This window comes from Arachis stenosperma, chromosome 1, assembly GCF_014773155.1.
Source record: "Arachis stenosperma cultivar V10309 chromosome 1, arast.V10309.gnm1.PFL2, whole genome shotgun sequence".
NCBI classification, from domain to species: domain Eukaryota; kingdom Viridiplantae; phylum Streptophyta; class Magnoliopsida; order Fabales; family Fabaceae; genus Arachis; species Arachis stenosperma.
Window position 1 is genome coordinate 121,458,283 of NC_080377.1, and position 24,633 is coordinate 121,482,915.

Consider the following 24,633-nt stretch of genomic DNA (forward strand, 5'->3'; position numbering starts at 1 on the left):
TCTTGCTCTCTTATTTGTTAACACTTCAACAATTATTAGAAATTATTTTTTGGTATAGAGCAGAGTTGTGTAAATATTTGTAAAGAAGATGCCAATTGCACATCTTTTATTTTTTATTTAATTTTTCTATTATATAAAAGATAATATGTAATTTTAAATTTTTGGTTTTCTATAATATTTTCAGTCCGTCACAAATTGAAATAAATTACTAAGTGGAATAATATGTAATTTTAATTGAAAAGTAAAAGTACTTTGCACCATAACATTATCCTTAGTAATTAACTTTCTTATTTTTTTCTCCATGAGTTCAACTCATAATAAAATTCTTCTTGCATCAACAATTACAACTATTTATTAATTCCAGCAATACAAAATGCTAGATAAACACGTCTCTTTTCAACTAAGTTTCCAACTTTTTTTTCCATTCTTTCCATGTTAGCATTTTTTCTTTTCTTTATCTTCCTTCTATCTTCTTCCTCTGTTGCTTGCTTTATATTTTTTTTCTGCATTTTTTATTTCTTTTGATTTTTTTCTTTTTCTTCTTTTTCTTTTCTTTTTTCCTCTCAACACATTTATTCTTTTCTTTTTCAGAATTACTATGTGTTATTCAAAAGCTTTCCTTTTTTTTAAAAAATGTGTTAATTTTATAAAATTTATGTATTGTTATTTTTATTAGAAAACCTAATAGTTATTTAAAAGGAAAAGTATGAGGAGCCAATAAAATATTTATACAATGTATATAATAGAGATTTATGGAGTATTAGAAATATAATCATTAGCATTACATTTTCTCGTTAGTTGAAACTTTTGGGATGAGTAGTATCATGATATGGTATTAAAGCGCTAAATTCGAAAGATCAAGAGTTCGAATTTTGGGTATTCCTTGTACTCGGACGATTATTCTAGATAGTATAGAAGATGTTTATTTTATAACTCAATAACCCATTGTACACAATAGTCTATTATCTCCCTAGTGGGATCCTATTTAAAAACTTAAGTAAGACTTAGTTACAAACAATTATTCATCTAGCATTTATCATGCACGTACTTTTCGTGCTGCATATGTTGGAATAAAATATAAGATAATTGATTTTAACATAATAATGGAAATATAAACACTTAATTAATTACCGTGCACTCATTTAGGTTATCCTTTTTTTTTTTTTTTGAATGAAAGAATGGTAACCGGAGCGGACTTTAGCCATAAATGGGGAATCTGATCTATAATGATTTCCAATGCAGATTGAATTGGAACAGAAACTAATAATAGTTCCATCAAATTATTCTTCGATTGACAAATTTTCAAAAATTTCAAAAACACCGGTGTATGTTTTAATAATTTTAACCGAAATCAATAACTAAAACTATTAGAACATCGATATTTCTAAAATACTTAAAATTGTTCATCCATGCCGATGGAAGGTCATTGTTGTGGAAAAATAGATTCTCTTAATTTTTTTTCTTCAATTATTTGTTAAAATATGATTTTTTTTATCTTACATGTTTTAAGTGTGACTAAGAAAACATATGAACAAAAATATTAAATAATAAAAAATTATATATTATCAAATAATTGGAAAAAAAATTGAGTGGCTGACCCATAGAATTAATATTGAAGATGAATATGATTTGCTATGCGCACATGTGTTTGTGTTGTATTATGTTCCGTCCAAAAGATATCATACCAAGATTATGCACACTTGGGAATGTAACATTTTCCATTAAAGTCACATTAAAAATACGTACTACTAGAAACGACGGAAAAATGGTGGTCCAAACCCCTCCTCCTCTCTTCTCTCTCTTCTTTATTTTTTATATAAAGAAAGATTAGATAAAGTCGAAACCCAATTTAATTTTTGCTTAATAACGAAGTATGGGAATTTTGTGGCTTGTGTAAATGTAGGATTATCAAAACTTATCATTGACAAATTGCATATAAAAGTGAAAAAAAAAAAACAAGCTTCTCGTGTTTTATGAAAATATATTTAGGGTCTGTTTTGGAAGTTTTAAAAGTAATTTTTTTGAATTTTTTGATTTATAAAAAATAGTAGTATTGATGTATGATATAATTTTCAAAACTAAATTACAACTTTTTAAAAAGAAATTTAAGAATTTATAAAAAAATTTAAAAAAATAACTTTTCTCGTAATATTACTATCTTTTATCACATTTTTATAAAATAAATATTTTTAAAGCTAAAAATTCAAATACAAAATAACTTATTTATAAGTTACTTTTAATATAGCTATTTATTGTTTAAATTATTTTATTAAAATAAGTTTAATTAAATTGTTTACCCAAACTAAACTTTACTATAAATAACCAACTAACCTTTTCGTTCTTTTTTGAGATAATCACGTTGGATTAATAGTCATAAATGATTTCTAAAGAACCAGAAATGTGTTGATTTAGTCTTTAAAAAGTCAGACACTTTAAATTAATCTCTAAAAAATTATAATTATAAATCAAATTAATTATTCTGTTAAATAAATAAATAATAATACATAATATAATTATTTTGTAACGTATTATCATTTAATTAAGAGAATGACTGGTTTGATTCACCATTGATTTAATCAATAACCAATTTAAAACATCTAATATTTTAAGTACCAAAAATTGATCCATAATTCTTTTGGACTATTTTAACTATTAATTTTAAAATATCTACTTCTCTAAACTAGTGCATTGAGTCCATTTTTTATTTTTTATATTGAGTTAAAAGTAGTATTTTTTTTAGATTATGGATTGTTGGGAGTTACTCTCAAATGTGACATCAATTAATTTGGAGTACATAAATCGGACCATCCAATTTATAAAAAGTATAAAAATTGAATCTTCCGATTTATAAAATGTACAAAAATTAAACCCTCTAATTTCTACTTCAAAAAAAATTTTAAATACAAAAATCAAATTTAATAATTTTTATACCTTCTATATTTTTAAAAAATACTCAAAATTACCATATTAAAAAATATCACTCATATGACATCTACCCCAAAAAAATTAGCCCCTTGAATCGCATTGTGCATTACTAAATTAGGAGGAATTGGGCTCTATAATAAAGTCAATGAGCATCTTTTGACTAATGGATGCTTTATTTTATTTTCCCTTGGATAGAAAGACAAAAAAAAAAAAATTACACGTAGGGACAGAGGCAGAATCAATAACAATAATAGACTCTGTCAAAAACAGCATGTATACTCTAATACTCTTTCTAAACCCAACAACACATAAAACAAATTAAAGAAACCTATGTATTGTGACAACATAAATACGCTAGACAGTACAATACAAAATCATGATTCAAATTTCAAACGCCCTTAAATAAAATGCTAATACTAGAGTAATAAAAAAAACTGTCAAAAATTATCTTATTTAATATTCATTAATTATTATTAAAATTAATAAATATTAAATAAAATAAAATTTGACGCTTTTTTATTAATTTTTTTATTATTAAATATTTTTGTAAATAAAATTTACCAATGACTAGACTCGTTAGGACAATAACATAGTATTATTATTGTTGTTGCAAATGCAGGCCAAATAAAATTGGCAAAGCTCAGGAGGGATAGACAAGGAAGGAGAAGAAGAGTTAGGGGGCAATGGGGAAAGGAAGAGATTAAACACTATTTCAATAAGTTTTGGCATAGTGTCTTCCATGGAAGCAAAAGGAAGGAGAACACACTGGGTTTTAGGTCTTACAAGGTCAAGAAAAAGGTCTTACAAGGTCAAGAAAAAAAAAATGAACAATAACATTTCTAGCTAGGGTGGGGATTATTATAATTATTTGGGAATTATTATAATATAAATTAAAAAGCTCAGGTAAGATAGCACCATGCTGCTTAGTATGAAGCTTCTGCTTCTGCAGGGGAACATTGTTCTCCAAATTCAGTTCTTAGTTTTATAGCCATCATCATCATCTGCATCATATATAGAATAATGTGCAATTTGTTTAATAATATGATTCATTGTGTATGTATTTGATCATAGAAAAATAATTAAAGAATAAAGATGGTAGCTAGCAAGTACAAGAATATTTATGCATTAAAGTGAAAAAGGTATAGTTATATATAGAGAACTAAAATTGAATGTTACCTTTGGTGAAGGCTTCTTTTGGTTTCATGAATAGCTTTGAGATAGATGAAGAGAGTGAAAGAACGTAGCGAGAGCTTTTTGCTACTAAGTAATAATATATATCAATCATTCTTCATGGTAGAATAGAAAGCTTTTACTTAGGGATTTATACATATCAACTAATATAGTAGTAATGATGATGATAATCCTATTCATAATAATAATATGTGGAGCCTGGGTGCTTGGAGAGGTTAGTGGGCTTTTTCTAATTATGGACCTGACAGCGACAGGTCCAAAGGCCCATCAATAATGTTACATACTTGGATGACGTCATCAAGGCCAGGCCCCGGGGGTAAGAACAGCAAGCACATTATATATCATGTCAAGAAAAAATGTATTTGAATTTGATGAGATTGAATGACCATTAGAGTCTTACTTTTTTCTAATTTTTTTATTTTAAATATTTTTTTATCATTTTGATATTTTTATCATGTAGTTATGTATAAATACATATCTTTTTTAACTGATTGTTATTGTATATATTTTATATTTTAATATATATTTATATAGATAATTATTTTTTAGTTTGTTCTAATATAATTATTTTTATTCATTTAAATATTAAAAAAAATTAAGAGCCTTAATCATTACTTTTGAGATTATATCACAAATTGATTTAGTTATATACTAATATTAAAAATAGATTAAATTTTTTTTAAATTAAAAAAATAATAAAAAAATTTAATTATTTTTAAATTAAAATTATTGAAATTCACACATGATAAACATTATAAATTTAATAGTTATAATTAATCACAAAAAAAAAAATTAACCCCTCGTTTTGTCATTTTACAATTTTCTTCGCATTAGAAGATATTTTTAATTAAAAATAATCAAAACTATACAACTTTTGAGAAATTATACTGACTATTATGATCTCTTAAATTTATTATGTTGGGTGTAGAGTTGGAAAGAGGTCCTCTTACGTTGTGTCCAACTCAATGTTGCTCGTGTGGGTTATTTAAAACCCAATTTTCCATGGCCAAATTGAGATAATAATCACTAATGGAATTTTAATTATATAATTTACCTTTTGGACTAACTTCATTATTGAAATTAGAATGTCCTTTTACACAATAATAGTGATGACAGAATTATTAGTGTGATGACAATTATGACCCGTGTGGATGGAATTGCACGTGGAAGAGTAATAATAATGTTGGGTGGTCAGATTAATTATTATAAACTCTCGTGGCTTTTAAGGTCTTTCTTTTGCTACTTGTAGTTTGCCATGGATGGCACGGCATGGTTGTTTGTAAGTGTAAATGTGTAAATGCAGTTATTTGGGAACTCTCTTATAACTCAAGGTGCCGCAAATAGGGAACACAAAATCGTCACAATATATAATATTATTAATATATGTACGCAAAATGAGGAATGGGGGAACATGGAATCTTATCTAATGGAACCAAACTATGTTCAAAATTATACTGTAGAATCTAATTTTGATCTACTGTCAAACGTTTTATATATGTTAGAATATAATTATGATTAATTAGCATTATTTAGTATATCTGAATATTTATTATAAGAAATTATGTTTTTATTATTATAATTCTCTTAGTACCTATAAATATTCATTTATATTGTATCATTCCAAACAACTTGAATAGACAACTTGAATACACTCAATAATACATAAATTCTTTCTTCACTTTAATCTCTTATTTTTAATAATATAATCGTGTAATTATACTGATTTAATATTATGTAATTGGAGATGTACATGTAAAACTATTAAATTACTAAATTAACATCACAATTCCAGGCTCCAAAGTTGGTCAAACAAAATACAAAGTATCATAGAAATAATATTTTTAATTTTTTAAAATTAATATTATAAAGTGTTATTTTTTATTATATATTATTTGAATAAAATCAAGAAAAAATATTAAATAATAAAAAATTACACTTTATAATAAAAATAAAAAAAAAAGTTGAGCGAATCTATTTTTATATCTTGGCCTTTGTTGTTTTTGTTTTTTCTTTTTGTTTTTAAACTGTTTGACTGCCCCCACACGAACAACAAATTGGAGCACTTTCTTTTGGACTGAGCTGGTTTCTTACAGATAGTAGTAAATTTCATGCTTCATTCCCATGGTAACATATATTCAAGAAAAAAAGTTCTTGAGTATAGTCAAGTTTAGTAATACGTATTTAAGCACGTTGACAATAAAGTTCCTATTATGCAAAACTTAAACAAGTATGTTAAAAAAAAGACAAAAAGAATAATTAATATATAAACCTATTTATTATTTTTGACAAATACTTAATTAATTCTAAACACTAAAGATTAAATTTTAATCCTTCATTTCAAAATCCTAAATTCAAATAATATAAAAATAAGATATTGGCTAAAAGTATTTGATTAATATCAATAAAAAATATTAGTCTCTTAATTTTTTTAATTTTATTTTTATCTTATATTTTAATCAATATTAACCATTAAATCTCACATATGTTTTGAATTACTGGTTGAAACTATTTAACTCATGTTATAGCGTGTCAACATCTATTCTACTCCATGTTAGGCAGAATTCCATTTTGACAGCACTTTCTTAATTTCTTTACCTAACGAGACAAACAATAGTGGCGCATTTAGGTAGCCATTTTTTTTTTTCTTTAGGGTTAAAGTTTAGAAAGAATTTTAAATGTTTTTGGAATACCGGTGTTTTAATAATTTTAACCGTCGATCTCAATTATAAAAAATATATCTAATATAAATTAATTAAAATCAACAACTAAAATTATTAAAATATCTGTGTTCTAAAAATATTTAAATTTTTTTCTAAAGTTTAAATACAATTATCTAGGGCTGTAGGTTGTAGGTAACATTTAGTGTATATATGGATTATTCCACTTTCACCTTCAAGCTTAGTGAGTGGTTGTGGAGCCCTTGCACTTTTCATAAAGGCTTTGGATAAGCAGCAACATGTTGTGGTCTTGAGTTAGGTTGAACGGATGAAAAAAAGGAAAATTTTCTTATACCTATTTTATATAAAACTATAATAACTCATCTATGTTAGTAGGGGTGTACATGGATCGGATCATATTCGCAGATCCGAGGTAAATATCCGCATCCGATCCGAAAATTGCGGATATGATCGACGGATCGGATCCGATCCACATCCTTTGCAGATCGGATTGCGGATATCTGCTCTACATCTACGTATCCGATCCGCGGATCCGCAGACCCGCACAATAATAATTAAAAAATAAATAAATAAATATATATTTGGTATTATATTTACTTGTTTGTATGTTTTAATTAGTAATTATTATTCATATATTGTATTATTTTATTTTTATTATTTAGAAAGAGTTTGATTAAAAATATTTTAGGAATAAATAAGTTTAAAAGTATGAAAGAAATATTTTTATTGAATTTTTTTACATTGAAATATGATTAAAGAGAGAAGATTTAATTATGCGGATATATCCGATATCCGATCCGATCCGCACATTTATGGATCGGATCAGATCAGATCTAGCACAAAAAAGTGCGGATATCATATCAGATCCGATCTGATGAAAATTGTGCGGATCGAATCGAATTTTCAGCCATATCCAATCCGATCCGATCCGCAGACACCTCTATATGTTTAACTTGCACGCATTGTACACTAATATCATTGTCTCCCAATATTTTCTCTAATAGTTTTTAATCATTTTTAAAGAATTTAAATTTATTGATATCAAAAGTATTTTATCTAAAATTCTTTAGTTATTAATTTTAGTATTTGCTCTTATTTATACGGTGTTTTGACTTTTGAGAATTGGATCGGTCCGATTAGATTAATAAAAAATTAATTATCAAATTAATCTAGTTCAAAATAAAAGTTGGTCAACAATAAATTAATAAAAAAATAAAAAATTGATCAAACTTATAGTTTTATCAATTTAATTTTTTGAATCTTGTATTTATATAAATGAGTATATACTTCTTGTATAAAAATAAGAAAAGTTTTTAAGTATTTTAATATTTCAATAAATTTTAATTGTTAATTTTAATTATATATATATTATATATTTTTATTATTAAAATTAACTATTGAAAATTACTGAAATACCGTGAATCGGTATAGGTGAAAGTTCTATCTGTAATAGAAATATTTCATGGCATATGCATACATGTGCACAGTACACTGTAGCTGATTGCATTGTTCCAAGAAATGACTAAGGATGGTAAACTGCAGTACCGAATAAAGAAATCAACAATAATGCTACGAAATAGAGGGAAAAAAATTATACCAAAACGTACATGCCCTTAATCAATTATCATGTGGCCCAGTATATAGCATTTATTCGGAATATGTACCCTTCGAGGCCCACTTGGATGCAGATAAGAACAAAAAAGCCCTGCAAAAGTTTCCTCAGAGTAAAGGAATAAAAATGCGAGGTTGAGTTCTGAACGAAAAGAAAGAAAGGGAGGGGAAAAAAAAGTGAAGTAGAACAAGTTACGCCAAGAAAAAAACAGGTTTGAGGTAAGATATTTTAAGAAAAATTATCTAAATTTTAAAATTAAATATTTTAATTTTTTAAATTTTAAAATATACAAAATAATTTTTAATATTTATCTTCGGTAAATTATATAGTATCATTCAATTTGATTCGTAAAATAAAGTAGAAAACAGTTTTTGAAAAATTAAAAAAAAAATCTTAAAACAGTTCTTAAAAAATTTCAAATAATCATTTAGGTTAAACGGATTAAATTAGAGAAAAATTTATTGTCTAATAGATATAAATATTAGAAACTATTTTGTATATTTAAAATTTAAGAGACTAAAATGTATAGGTTAAAAATCTCGAAAATTGATTTAGGTATCATTTTATAAGATAATACTTAGTAAATAATGGACTATTTGATCACCATCAACTTAGGTATAAAATGATTATTGGCTTGAAAAACAACCAAAAAAAAAGAAAAAAAAAGCTTATTATATATGAATTTATTTATTTAAAAAAATTGGAAGAAAAATTTATGATTCTGTTTTCATGGTTTAGCATTAGCACTGCCCTGCTAACTCGGTTCAATATGTTGCCTCAGCCCTCAAGAATTAGCATTCACACCCACCCCTTACTATAATTAATTTTTTTATTACAAAATATCAATGACATAAAATATTAAAATAATTAAATATTTTTGTGTTTTTTACAATAAAATTATTCGTATATAAAAAATTGAGCCCTTCAGAGCAGCATAAAAATCACGATATTTTGCATATACGAATGAAGAAAATTGTATTAGATTAATGTACTAAATCTCTCTGTATGATAAGGTGGTCTGCAATATTATTACTCTATTTATATTTGGTTAAGTCTACCTTTAAATAAAGGTCACACTCTATTAGGGGTAGAAACAGGTCAGGACAGGCCAGATTTTGCTCTTAACAGGTCTGGTCTATTATACAGTTGATTAGCCTGAGTCTGGTCTGCAGTCTGTTATAAGCTCTTTATAAAATACTAGGCCTGCTCTGTTATTCAGCCTGGCCTGGCCTGAAACCTGTTAAAAGGCCTGATAATTTTTTTTACAAAAATAAAAATATTATTTAAAAATTTATTTTTTAATAAAAATAGTTATATGTAATATGTCATATATTTAATATTTATAAAAAAATTTTAAACTTTTAACATATTTAAAATATACAAAAATATTTATAATAAAATATAATAAATTTAAAATATTTCATAATTTTATTAATAACAAATAATTATTTATATATTTAATTATATTTTAACAGGCCCAAGTAGGCCTAACAGGTCTATAAGGCTAATTAGTAAGTCTGTGCCTGGCCTATTAATGTATTAAGGCTTTTAAAAGAGTCTGGGCCTGTACCTATTTTATAACAGGCCAGGCCAGGCCAAACACAGGCCAGGCTGCAGGCCCCTGGCAGGCCGCCTGACCTTTTTCCACCCCTACACTCTGTCCATTATAAATTAAGTCTAATATTATTTTTTTCATTTATCCTAAAATACATTAATATTATCTGAATGTCTGGATCAAATCCATCTAAAAATAAATAAATAAATATTTAATCACTTTAAACTTAAGAAATAATTTATATTTGATCATTTTTTTATGGTGATAAAATACGAGAGTTTTTCAAAACTTTTTTATCTTATAATGTGAATTCACTCAATCCTCTTTTCTTTCTGAGAAGTGTTTCTAGCACAGGTTAATTGCAATCTGATAGTTAGGACTGATTAACATATCTTGATCTGGTGGAATATGAACACGAGGCCTTATTATAGACTTCAACAACAGTATCTTGCTCCGTTTCTGCGGCAATTCTATTACCAATAATGTGTGATCTTCGACAAAATATTATTGTATTCAAGTAATTAGGGTTTTGAATTGAAATTGAAATTGACCTTCGATTGAATAGCGAGCTTAACGTCATCGAAATCGATTGAAGACTTGGATGCAAGTTCTGAATAGAACTGTGCATCGGTTAAGACTTCAACGACAGAGTTTTAGAAACTTATGTATAACGTGAAGTTTGTAGTCTTCCACTCCCATTAATTTCAGCAGAGACTTCACAAGCTTCGCATCCCTTGACATCTCTAACTCCTCTTTTTTATCCGTCATAATAATGTATAGGTTTAATTATTGAATTGCTCTTATAGACTTAATAAATTTGTAATTAATTTTTTATATTATTTTTAATTTTATAATTAAATATTTTTAATATAAAAAATTGTTAGAATTAAATAATATTTTGTTATAAATTAAAAATATTTATAATTAAAATTTTAATCAGATATTTTATTGCATATATTTTTTAAAAAATATTTTATTAATTTTAATATTTTTGATATACAAATAATTTAATTATAAAATTAAAAATAAAATAAAAATTTAATTAAAACAAGTATAAAAATTTATTAAAATTATTAAAATCAATACAATAATTAAACTTAATTTTTACCCAACAGATTTAATTCAAGCGTCTTCACTTTTCGAGTTTCTGCAAACTCTAATAGTCAGTGGAAGCTTATTTAGCAAAATAAATAACTAGGAGACTATTCTATAATTAATAAACAAATATCTACATTAGACCCTAAAATAAAGAATAAATTACTAAAATGGTCGCTAATTTTTGAATAGGCCTATAAAAATAATTATAAATTTTGTAAAGTGTTTATGCATATCAATCAAAATTTTATATAAATATTTAAATAATAATTTAAAAAATAAATGATATTATATATACAAATTTTTTTGTAAATAAATCTAATTAAGTTGGAAGGATAAGATAGAATTTAGATTCTACTTTAATTCTATCCTTAAGTTAATTTTTTTTTTAAATTTAACTCTACTCTATTTACAAGTTGAGAATTTTTCAATCTTAACCCTACTTGCATCCTAAAATTCTCAACTCTATCATATCCAACTTTACCCATAGAAAAATAAAAACTTTTAAACAAATATAAAATTCAATCATTTTATATTTCATAAAAATTATTAATACAATAAAAAAATCAAATTTAAATTAAAATTAAAAATAATAAAATGTTAAAAAACTTCAACATAAAATTACAAATAACATTATCGTCAAATTTTTAATAAAGTTAAAATAACATAAATAAAGATAAACGTCTTGTCACTCTTTTTCTAACTCCAAGTTCTTACAACATTACTCTATAAATAATAAAGGTACTAAATTAATAGTTTGAATGATTAGTTTAGTAGTTAATTTTAGTTTTTACAATGAGGAGGTACGAGTTAATAGGGTAAAGTATATCCTGAACTCGCACTCGGTCTACTCACAACGAGTTAGGTTGAGCATCTATGGATAGGATAAATGTTGCCAGCACTACTACTCATTCTTTTCACGCTTTCTGCACCACACAAAATTTTTGTTAGAAAGCACAAAAACTTATTGATATAACATAAATTTTTGAAGTATAACACACAAAATTTTGCACATAAAATAAACTTAGCGATGTTGCACAAATATTCTTATACATAGCACACATACTTTTACACATAACAACAAATTTTTGCACATAGCATAAATTTTTTGTACGAATATATTTTGTTAGTTGGGTAAGTCAATGTTTTAAGTATGTAGTCCTCAAAAAAATTTCTATCTCTGCATATAAATAATTCTATGCTATGCAACAAGATTTCTGCGCTATTCACATGCACGAATTTATGTGCTAGGCGTATTTTATTGGTTGGGTGTCAATGTTTTGGATATGTGGTCTTTAAAAAATTATTGTGTTGTATACTAAAATTTGTGTGCTATGCACCAAAATTTATGTGTTGTACATCAAAATTTATGTGCTCTAATTTTCTAAACATTTATAAGAGAAGAAGATGAAGACGATGAGAATGATGATAATGATAATAAAAGAAGATAATGAGTAACAAAAGAGAAAAAAATTTAACAATAACATAAAAAAGAAGAAAAAGATAGTTGTGGTGATATCGTCACAATGGCGATGGCGACAGTGACGACAACAACAACGTTGACAACGGAAGAAAGGACGTAAGAGAGAAAGTGGCACATGTTTTTGTTTTTAAAGAACTTGGTTAAACTTGAATATGAAAAGACTTAGACAACTAATATTTTTGTTAAAAAATATATAAAAAAATTAAATTAAATTTTAATTTTAATTTTTTATTTTTAATATATTTTTAACTATTGAAAAAATTTAAAAAAATCTATTTGACTTAAAATTATTAAATTTTAAAAATAAAAAATATTCTAATTTTTAATCATATGATACAAGTAGAAAAAAGCAAATTAAAACAATTAGAAGAGATACTATAGTGGAAAGAAACACATAACCAATCGTAGAGAGTCATGGATTAATAGAGAAGAATAAAAATAATGAGAAATGGACAAAGAAAAAAGGAGTATAGAATATTAGTCTTTTTCGTGTTATTTTTTTCAATTTTTCTTAATGTACTTTCTGTATTTTTTATTGGTTATTTTTTTTTCTTATACTTGATATATGTCTATTCATATGTATTAAATATTACAACCGATTATTGTTTTTACTATATATATAATTATTTTTTATTTTGATTTATTTTCTAAAGCAGCGATAACACTTACTTATCACATACTTATAAAAATCAAAGATGTTTTTGTTCAGTGTCTTAAAAATTCAAGAACAATTTTAATAGTTTATCTTAAAATAAATAATCCTATGTAATTTACATTTTATTAAGATGATTTTGATCTTTTAGTTTTTCTTTTTATTATACAACTAGTGTATGTTTGGTATGGAATAATACATCAAATTATATAAAAATATTATTAAAAAATTAAATAAAAAATATATATAGTAATTACTATTATAAATATTTTATAAAATTATAATTAAAAATAAACTCTAAAAATTTTTTATATTAAAAATAATTAGTATTTGTCTTAACCCATTTAAGTCTGTTGAGTGGTCATCTCACTCGTTTGTCTAAACAAATATTAGGAGTTCGAATCTCGTCTTGTGCGTGTAGTAATTCAGTAGCTAGCGGTTGATCATTAATAAATGGAGTATCAATATATGGTTAGACTTTTCAGGAGTACCGGAACTCGCGAGTATCTGACCCGTTCCTGCCCGGTTAGGACAAGTAATAACCTGACCCGAGGTAAGGGTGGGTTTCATTCGGGGCGAGTGTTCGAGCGAGGCATGATGGACTCGGGTTTAAGGTGTACCCGCCCTAGGGTATATACATAGAAATACTTGTTAAATATTAGAATTGTCTCACATCATATATTCAGTGATTCACAGTCTTAGCTCATTCTCCATAGCTATGCCAAAGAGACCCAGTCATCTTCACTCAGAGTCTTCTTCTTCTCGACTTCTCCGTAGAAAGCCTCATAGCTCTCGTTGTCGTCACAGCTCCTGTCGTCTCGCCACTAAGCCTATTGTTGTCGCTATTGAGCTCGTCACCATCTACCTTCACAGCTCTCGTCGTCGCCGCTGCTGAGCCCATCACCGTCGTTGCTGAACCCGTCGCTACCTTCTTGCTGAGCCCCTTTCCTCTAGGTAAATTCCTTAAACCCATCACCGCCTTCCTCCTGTTGAGCCCTTTTTCTAGGTAAATTCCCCCCCTCTCTCTCTCTCTCTCTCTCTCTCTCTCTCTCCCCATCACATTGTGAGTCTATTAAGTTTTCTTCTTCTTCTTCTTCATAGACTCATTACTTGATTGTTGTTGCAGTTTTATGTAGGTCTGTCACCGGAGTCCCTTTTCCATGAGCATGTCGCTGTCTTTTTTCTCTATCTCTCTATCTACAGATAAGTTCCTCTCTCTCACACACACACATTATGAATGAATGAATTTGTATTTTATTGAATCTGTATTTTGTGAAGTTGTGAATTTGTGTTGTAATTTTGTTGGTGAAGTTATGAATTTGTGTTGCAATTTTGTTTATACACATGTAATGGGTCTAATATGCATTTTATTGACTTCTGTTCATATTATGTACTAATATTTTCATGATTGATTCTAAGATTATTTTGTATAAAAATAAATATGTTTCCTGATGAATTCTTCATTAAAGTGTGCATTTTCTCATTATATAAAGTTTATTTTACATTTTTCATTTTAAATTGTTATCGACTTTCGATTCTAATTATTGATGTTGACATGTTGCAATAGTTTATATATGTTGATTGAGAATTAGGGCTTTTGGGATTTTTCATGATTTATATATGTGCAATGGGTTTAATTACTGATGTTGCAATAGTTTGCTCAATTTTTTCAATAGGTACTTTATATATGATTTGTTTAATTTTTTAATTTTTTAATATAGGTGCTTTAAGATTATTTCATGGCTAATAATGTTAAAGAGAAGACACATAAAGCAACGGTGCTGCTCTTAATGGTATTGAGATTGAAATTTAAAGTAATGCTAATCCACTTCATGTTAAGTTTATAGAATTGTAGTGATCAGACATTAATTATTTTTTTTTAATTTCATATTATTTGATATTATATGAATTTTATGTTTAAATTTTAATTTATGTATGAATTTTACTTTTTTTTTTATCTTAATTTATGTATGAATATGTAAATTTTAAAGTGTTATTTAATTGTTATAAGGCGGGTAAAGAGGAAAGGGTACTCGTAGGAGAAGGTTACAACATTCTGTTTTTTTTTAGTTCTTTTACCATACTCAATTTTTAAACCCCTTCTAATTTCCTAACATTCCAAGAACTAAAAATAATAATAACACGTTGTTACACACCTTTTTGAATTTTTTTAGTCTGCATCTTCGTGCCTTTTATTTCTACTTTGCCAACCTTCTCTTTTGAGCTAGTGCTTCATTCTGTTCTTATAAAATCGTCATTATATCATCATCTTCGTTGTACTGCACTACTCCGGATTCAGCTGCCAGTTTCCATGCCTTTTTATTTTCGAGCATCTGCTCTTTTCTGTCCATAGCATTTCCACCACATATATCCTGTTGTCCAGCGCCGATATCCACATTCGCCCCATTCTCGCCACCGCCCGCCCCATTCTCGGAGCTACCTTCATCAAGCCTTGCAAGAACTAGAGTTGTGTCGTCCTCTAGTGAATCTTCAACGTTTTCAAAGAACCCATCCCGAAAGCCTACGACATTCTTCCCCATCACTGTACCAGTCTCCTTGGTAACTCCTTCAAGCCCATCTTCCCTAGAGGGACCGAGCCTTGTCTTCACCGGTAGTGAGTTCGCAGGATGCAAAGGAAGGTGGCCTGCTGGCTCCATTTCAGCCGCCCGGTTCCTTGCCACAAGACCTGCAACGCCGCGATCAGTGCAACCGCGTTCTTGCTCGTCGGGTCGGTGGTAACCCTCGCTTCGTGGACTAGCTGTACTATTTGTGTCCAGGTTTTCCTCTATGACAAGGTCAGCAGTCGCGGCGCACAACCCAGCAGCATTTGGAGTGCACCCAGCCGGCCCAACCTGACCCAGACACAAGAGCATGCCTTCTGTTTCCTCATCAGTGTTAAATGGGCCTAAGTTAGATGAGAAACAGCCCATTCTCCCTCCTTCAGCACATGTGCCAAACGGTGTCTTATTGGGCCAACAATTCAACTCGTTTTGGTCAGGCTTTTTCCTACAAAGGCACCCTTTATTCAGCCCATCAGTAACATAATCCCAATTAACCATTTTTTCTGATTCAGCATCATTAACCAAATCATAATATCCCTTAAAATAAGTGATTCCCTCAACATCAGAATCATCTGTGGCCCTTGAAGTTTGAATGTGAATTAATTTGCAATAATTCTATTTATTCAAAAAATTTTCAGGAATTACCAATCTATCCTTATCAGCGTATTCCTCCCTTGGCACTGCCATCGCCATCTCAACCATCAGATCTCTGCTAACCACTGGCACTGTCGAGCTCAAACTGCTTGCACCCAAAATCTCGCATGCTTTTGGGGGACAAGGTTTACCTTCGTCCTCAATCTTGCAATGTGATCCATAGCTCTCATATCCAACCTCTTTAACTAGGACGTCGAATCCACTAGTACCAACTGTGATGTGAATTCACTCGTTAGTTATGTCCATAATACAAGTGTCAAATTATACCCGTCCCATACTGAACGAGATACTGTTGGGAATAATACACCATTCCCCCTTGAGAAAATACCTTTCACAGAGAAATAAAATAGACACAATCATAACACAAGAATTTAACGTGAAAACTCCAATTACTGGAGAAAAAACCACGGCCGTTGCCAAATGACAACCAGAGAATATCACTATGTAAAAATTGTTACAACACATAGACTTCTTTCTCTCTAACACCGGCACCCCAGTACACCCACACTCTCAAAGCAAATATTTAACTACACCTTACAACACTCTCTAATCAAAAGGTATAGAGGAAAAGAAAAGACAGATACAAACTTTAAGTGTTTTCGACTGGTGCAAAAAATATGGAGAACTTAGCCTCATATTTATAGCCTAGGCCACCCACTCCATTTGCTATCCTAAGCAATGTGGTATTAATTCAACCAAATTCTAACAATCTTCACCTTGATTGAAATAGTCACACATCTTCAGCTTTCATAGTCAACACTGACAATTCTTTGCTGCCATTGTCTATACCGACAATCATAGTTCAGAGAACTATCATACTCCACCATGAAAGTATACTCACTTGGAATTAGACCACTCTAAGAATTTCGCCTTGGTACAGATCGAAACCTTGCTGAAAATTTATGGTGCAACTTCCAAATTGGCTTTTCCTGGAAGTTCTTCAGCCATCGACATAACTCCGCCACACACCTTGCATCTCAACGCCAACCAATACCCGTGTGCAATTGTAGACCCGATTGTCACAACTTATCCTTATCCATGGCAGTGCGGTAATACCATGAGGATACTTTTTGTCTTCTAGAGAACATCATCTTTTCTCATAGAGAGAGAAATATTGCAAGTATCGGATTGAGAGCCTTTTTCTGAAACCGCATTACCTGGACAATTTCTCTTTACATGCCCAGGCTTTCCACATTTCCAGCATGTTACACTCCTTCCACGATTTCCTTTTCCATAATTGTCACCTCTAGCTACAAGCACCAAATCTGATGAAGTGCTACCCTCATTTTTCATTCTTCTTTCTTCAGCAATGAGCTTACTAGCAACTTCTTCAAAATTCAGAGTTTTCTTCCCATACATTAAAACATGTTTGATATATTCATAGGAAGAAGGGAGAGACAATATGAGCCTCAGTGCCTTATCTTCATCATCAATTTTCACTCCAATTGCCTCTAATTCAGAGACAATACCATTGATAGCACTAAGATGGTCGAAAATTTTCACATTGTGATCCATGCGTAGATTATGAAACTGCTCCTTCAATAACAACCAATTTGAGATGCCCTTTGCCTGATACAACCCTTCGAGTTTATCCTAAAGTTCCTTGGCTGTTTTCATTCCTTGCACATTTGCAAGAACATTCTTAGCCAAACACAGGTGAATAGCACTTGCAGCTCTCAAATCTAGTTCCTCCCATTCTTCATCCTTCGTACTAGAGATCCTCTCCTTCAACGCCTTGTGCAAACCTGATTATATCAACACATCCTTGACTTGTATTTGCCACAAGTCAAAATTGATTCTTCCATCAAATTTCTCTATTTCAAGCTTCACAGCACTTGAATATCCTGACATTGTTACAACCGTATACTGGAATAGTATAACTCAACTGTAGACCGTACACTAGGAAGGGTCTCCAGGAAAGAGAGGTGGGTCACAATGAACACACTTAAATACCAGGTCTTTCCTTAGCCAGAACCTTTCCAAACTGTACTCTCACAGTGTCACACTGCCTTCCAGCAACAACAATAGCAACCAAAGATCAACCTCAAGCTACAAGGCAAAATTATTTTCTGATGTGGAAGGTCATACTAGGCTGCAACCACAGAGCATACTAAGAATAAATCCCACCGAACCGAAGCTCTGATACCACTTGTTGGGAATAATACACCATTTCCCCTTGAGAAAATACATTTCACAGAGAAATAAAATAGACACAATCACAACACAAAAATTTAACGTGGAAGCTCTAATTACTGAAGAAAAAACCACGGCCGTTGTCAAATGACAACCAGAGAATATCACTATGTGAAAATTGTTACAACACATAGACTTCTTTCTCTCTAACACCGGCACCCCAGTACACCCACACTCTCAAAGCAAATATTTAACTACACCTCACAACACTCTCTAATCAAAAGGTATAGAGGAAAAGAAAAGTCAGATACAAGTTTTAAGTGTTTCCAACTGGTGCAAAAAATATGGAGAACTTAGCCTCATATTTATAGCCTAGGCCACCCACTCCATTTGCTATCCTAAGCAATGTGGGACTAATTCAACCAAATTCTAACAGATACATGATTCCATGGCTTCGTCACACCCAACAACTCTCCATTGACTTCCTATCAGCTTAAACGTTTCCGCTGACCACGTATGCAAAGGAACACCAAAGCACTCTAGCCATACCTTAGAGTTTCACTACGCTCCTCCTCATCTCATCTCCACACGCTATAGAAAAACTTCAATATATTTTTCATTTTGAACGTGTAGACTTCTTCAGCACTTAATATACTATCAAAAGTCAGGAGTGCTTTGTACGCTCCTAGTTCTCGTACTTCCATAACTTCGGCAGATTCTTGCCAATCATGGCCTTCAGCGACTTATAGTCAATTGCCTTTTTCGTACCACCTATTAGACTCCTTTGTAACCAGACCAAGTTCTCTTTTGCCACAGGCACTTCAATCTTCTTCGTCCACCCGTTGCCGTGGGTGTCTTCTTTTTTTTTCTCTTTCCTCAACTCTTTTTCATTTCTCCCTGAAACCCCGGCTATCCTCATGTTAAGGCTGAACCTTATTAGTGTTCTAGATGTCATATGCCTCATGATGCCTCTTAACATTCTTCACTTCATTCGTACATTGATACTGAGCTTCTCATACTAATACAACCTTACTTCGTAACCTCATTCTATTCATTTTCATAATAGCATTCATAGATCCACCGTTTGTTGTATATCGGATGAACGAAAAAATGTATGCTGTTCCATTTTTCAGTTTTTGTGATAAATAGATATCATTTATGCGTCTAGTCCAGTTGAACAAATGATACAGCTCCTTCTTTGATATATCTTCAGGAAGATGTTCTACAAAAATAGAAAACGACTTGTTTTTCAAATGATAGTACTCTTCTCGATTCTAAACCCTAGGATCTCTACTCAAAAACCTAGTTCTATCCCTCCCGGTCTCTCTCTCTCTCTCTCTCTCTCTCTCTCTCTCTATCTATCTCTCATCGCTCTAATAGTTTTTTAATATAAAAAATGATAGAGCTAACTTACCCATAATTATTTATAGATATTCTTTATTTTTTTAAATTAATAAAAAAATTATAATATATTAATCATAAAATAATCACTTTAATATAATTCAACACAATTCATAATATATTCATTATGAAAAATAACATTTCAAAATTAAAAACATGAAGAGTGTTCATAGAAAATGATGAGAACTTAAAATTATATGTAAGCAAATTAAAATGATGTATTTAATGTGATTTGCAAGAAAAAAATTTTGTTTATTCAAGTATAATATACGTTTTATTATTTTATACGAAACAATATTAGTTTTAATTTATATATTATTATTATTATTATTGAGAATTAAAAATAAACAGTATTTTTATTATTAGTATATTTTCTGACCTTCCTCAACTTTAACCGTGATTAAGTCTAAAAGCTTGCTCACTGATGATTGATTTTTGATGGCTTAGAAATTCACAAATGAATTCTCGTTGCAAGTATAGTTCCTAAACCAAACAATAATCTTTTCATACAAATGTTTGTCACTAAAACAAACCCCTAGATTTATAAATCGAAGTATTGAAACCTCGGGTCGTTCTCCCTAGGAATTACAATAAAGTGTCTTGTTATTTGTTGTGAGTTGTTTTGGGGTTTTTGAGATTTTAGACAAGAAATATAAATGGCAAAGAAAATAAACTAACAACTAATAAAACTCTTGGCAAGATATGAGAACTAGAAGTCCTATCCTAGTTATCCTTCTCAATTGTGATGAGAATTGTGTATTGCTCCCACTTAGTTAACCTCTAACCATGGAGGAAAGTCAAGTGGATGAATCAATTTGATTCCTCAAGTCCTAATCAACTCCTAAAGAAAAGACTAGCTTTAGAGGCATTCAAATCAATTAGCAACTTCTAATTATCAATCAACAAAGGAATCAGATAACTCAAGAGTCACTAATTACTCTACCTAGGCCAAGAGGAACAAAACCTACACTAAAATCCAACCAAGCATTTCATCAAACACTTGGAAGGCACAAAAGAAAAGCAAAGCAAATTGACAACAAGAATAGAATCTAACAACATTTATTGCAATGAATTAACAACAACAATTAAAAGAAATACATTTATTATGAATTACCTTTTATTGAATTGGAAGAAAGTAGAAGGAACAATACTAGATCTACAACAAAATATAAGAACAACCTAAAGGAAATGACAACAAAAGAGTAGAAGAAGATGAATGTAGCAACAAAAAGTTGAGAGATAGAAGTGGAAGAAAGCAAAGATTAAAACATAGATCTAAGAACTAAACCTAATCCTAATCCTAATTCTAGAGAGAAGTGAGAGCTTCTCTCTCTAAAACTACTTCTAACTACTTCTAAAACTAAACTATGACTAATGATCAAAAGTATGTTGATTCCTCTTCAATCCTTGGCTTAAATAACATCATAAATGAGTTGGATTGGGCCCACAAGGCTTCTAAAATCGCTGGCCACGTTTTGTATTAAGTGGATCATGTGCCACCATCGGCGCGTCCGCGTGCTGTGCGCGTGCGCGCCCCTATGCGCGATGCAACTATGGAAAATCTTATATCGTTTCGAAGCCCTGGATGTTAGCTTTCCAACCCAACTAGAACCGCATCATTTGAATCTCTGTAGCTCAAGTTATGGTCATTTAAGTGCAAAGAGGTCGGCTTGACAGCTTTCCGGTTCTTTCATTTCTTCATGAATTCTCCAACTTTTCATGCTTTCTTTCTTCATTCCCTTGATCCAATTTTTGCCTCCTAAACCTTAAATCACTTAACAAACATATCAAGGCATCTAATAGAATCAAGGTGAATTAAATTTATTTATTTTAAGACCTAAAAAGCATGTTTTCACTCTTAAGCACAATTAAAGGAGAATATACAAAACCATGCTATTTCATTGAATAAATGTGGGTAAAATGTGATAAAATCCCCAAAAATCAATACAAGATAAACCGTCAAATTGGGGTTTATCACTCACCTCAGTAGAAACAAATATTATCTAATAAATTTTTATTTGATAGTGTTATACATTGAGGTAATTATAGGAGAATTAACTTTAGCGAATTAATGGTACGATGTTTAGTCACCACAGGAGTGTTTTTATACAAAATTATCAATCAATTATGTATGACTTCTGATTCATCATGAATGTTGTTTATTAGCTAAAAGATAACAAATTGACAAATAAAACTTATTATAATGGGTATATTCATTTTAATAAATATTCTTCTATCCAATACTATAAAAAATACATTGGTCACCCTAATTACTACACATCTAACTTTCATCGACAGCGGTAGAATGCTTAAATTGAGTCATTTCTAGGCTATAGTATTCGTCAAATAAACAATCAATGAAACATTCATCCATACCTTCTCATTTTGAGTATATTTATACATAAAAAAAATTATACCTATAGAAAAAAAAGAAAAAAAAAAGAAAAATTAAAATAGTAAGAGCAATAAAAATAATGATTCTTAGAGTAATTTCAATGGAGTCAAGTTTAGATATTAATTTTGACCTGTACAATAAATGAACTGATTTAAAATTTAAATTTGCATTAGATACGATTTTTGAAATGATAATGTTAATCTAGTATCAGTCAGAAAACAAGATGAGTGAAATATTGCCACTTGTTTAAACCTATCTATTAAATAAACACTAAAAGTGTTACGTTATTTTGTTACTTTGTTGTAATATTGTAACAAATACTCAATTAAATTTACTCAAATCAATTAAATGTACTTATTTATACTCTGCATTTTATTATTTTATTTTTTTATTATCTTATAAATTTGATAAAAAAATAGATCCAAATCAAGTTAATGTAGGTTTTTTTAATTATTTATAAAATTATAATTTTTCTCTTAATCTAAATATGGTATATAATTATTAATTTTGTAATTTTATATTTTTATTTTATTTTAATTTTCACAATTTAATTAAATTTATTTAAAATAATAATAAAATATTTTAAAATTTAAATTGAAATTAAACCAAGCATTGGAGTGACAAATTTTACATTAAATTTTAAATCAAGTCTTATGATATACAATTCACAAATATTTATGTGATTTTTTGTGGAACCTAAAATAAAATAAAATTAATACCAAACATTAGAGATGCTCTTATAAGTTTATTTGATCATCTATATATGAAAGATCAGAAGATCATGATTATCTAACAAAATTAATTCGTATTTATTACATTTAACTTGAATAAGTAAGAAATCATTTTATTTTAGTTTAGTCATTAATTCATATGATTTGAATTTGATTCAATAGATATGATTTGATTTGATTTGATTATTAATTGAACATATTCTAATTGTTTATTTTATTCATAGATTTATTATTTTAATAACTAATAAATTAATTAATGAATACATATAATTAGTATAATTAATTTGCTTTAATAAATTAAAAGAAATAAATTTAAAAAATACTACCAGAATATTAAAAGAAATAAATTAAAAAATACTATTAAAATTAATTGATATAAATTATAATAAATTATGTAATATTTAAATATTTAATAAAAAATTAATTAGTTAATATAATTAATTTATTATAATAAATTATATTTAATGAGTTAAAAAAATAAATAAAAAAACACTCTAGAAGCATGTAAGTGTCGAAACCTAACTTTTATATAATAAATAAATTGCAAATGAGAGATTATTCCTATTCCATTTTATGGATCAAAATAAAGGATCTCTAAATGGTTCCTTGACGTGTCAGGTTTTAGGAACTAAGCATGGTTTTAATTTAGTGGAATCCAATTCAATCCAATGTATCTGAGTGCAGCCCACTAAACACTTCTATCAAGTGCTGCACAAATAGAACAAGATATATAAGGCAAAATAGTAAATACACCACACATGTCCTTTGAGGTTCTTTCCTCTAGGGACTTTTACTCAAAAGAAAATAGGATAAAAAAATATATATATTTAGAGGATAAATAATAAAAATTTATATATTGTTAAAGTATTTAATGCATTAAAATATAAAAAAGTATAGTATTAATGTCTGGTATAATTTTTTAAATTAAATTATTATTTTTTAAAAAATTATTTTAATATTTATGAAAAAATTAAAAAAATAATTTCTTTCATAATAAAAATTTAATTATTTTTCTTTTAAAATAAATACTTTTAAAATTAAAAAATTAAATATAAAATAATTTATTTATAAATTATTTTTAATATAAATATTTATTATTTAAGCTATTTTAAAAAAAAATTAATTAAACTGTTTATCCAAACTGAACCTATAATTTGTTCTTATAATTAGTAAGATTCAAAAAATTATTCGTGTAATTAGCCTTTTGTTGTTGTTCTTATTGTAACAAGGTGATTAATAAATAAATTAAAAAAAAAAGTAAATTCTTATATCACTGTTTTTGTTTTTCCCCATAATAATAACTTTTCAAATTTAGTCATAATCGAATGATGAATCGATCCAAAAGAGATGAGACTTATGCATCTATGATTTAAGGGTCCACCATGATTACTGACAGAACAATTCAAAAATCTCAAAAATCAAAAAAAGAAACTTGATAAGAAAAGTGACATGCATTATTCTAGTGCCTAGTGAGGTCTACACTAGATATGTGTGGCCAATGATAATTTCTGAAAAATAAAAAACTGTTTTAATAAGTCATCCACTTGCAACTTGCAAGACCAAAATC

General features: G+C 28.7%; 1 pseudogene; it reads right to left on the minus strand.

Annotated features, from left to right (window-relative positions):
* Positions 1 to 10,306: 10,306 nt before the first annotated feature.
* On the minus strand, positions 10,307 to 10,729 carry LOC130932975 (transcription initiation factor TFIID subunit 9-like; annotated as a pseudogene).
* Positions 10,730 to 24,633: the final 13,904 nt, after the last annotated feature.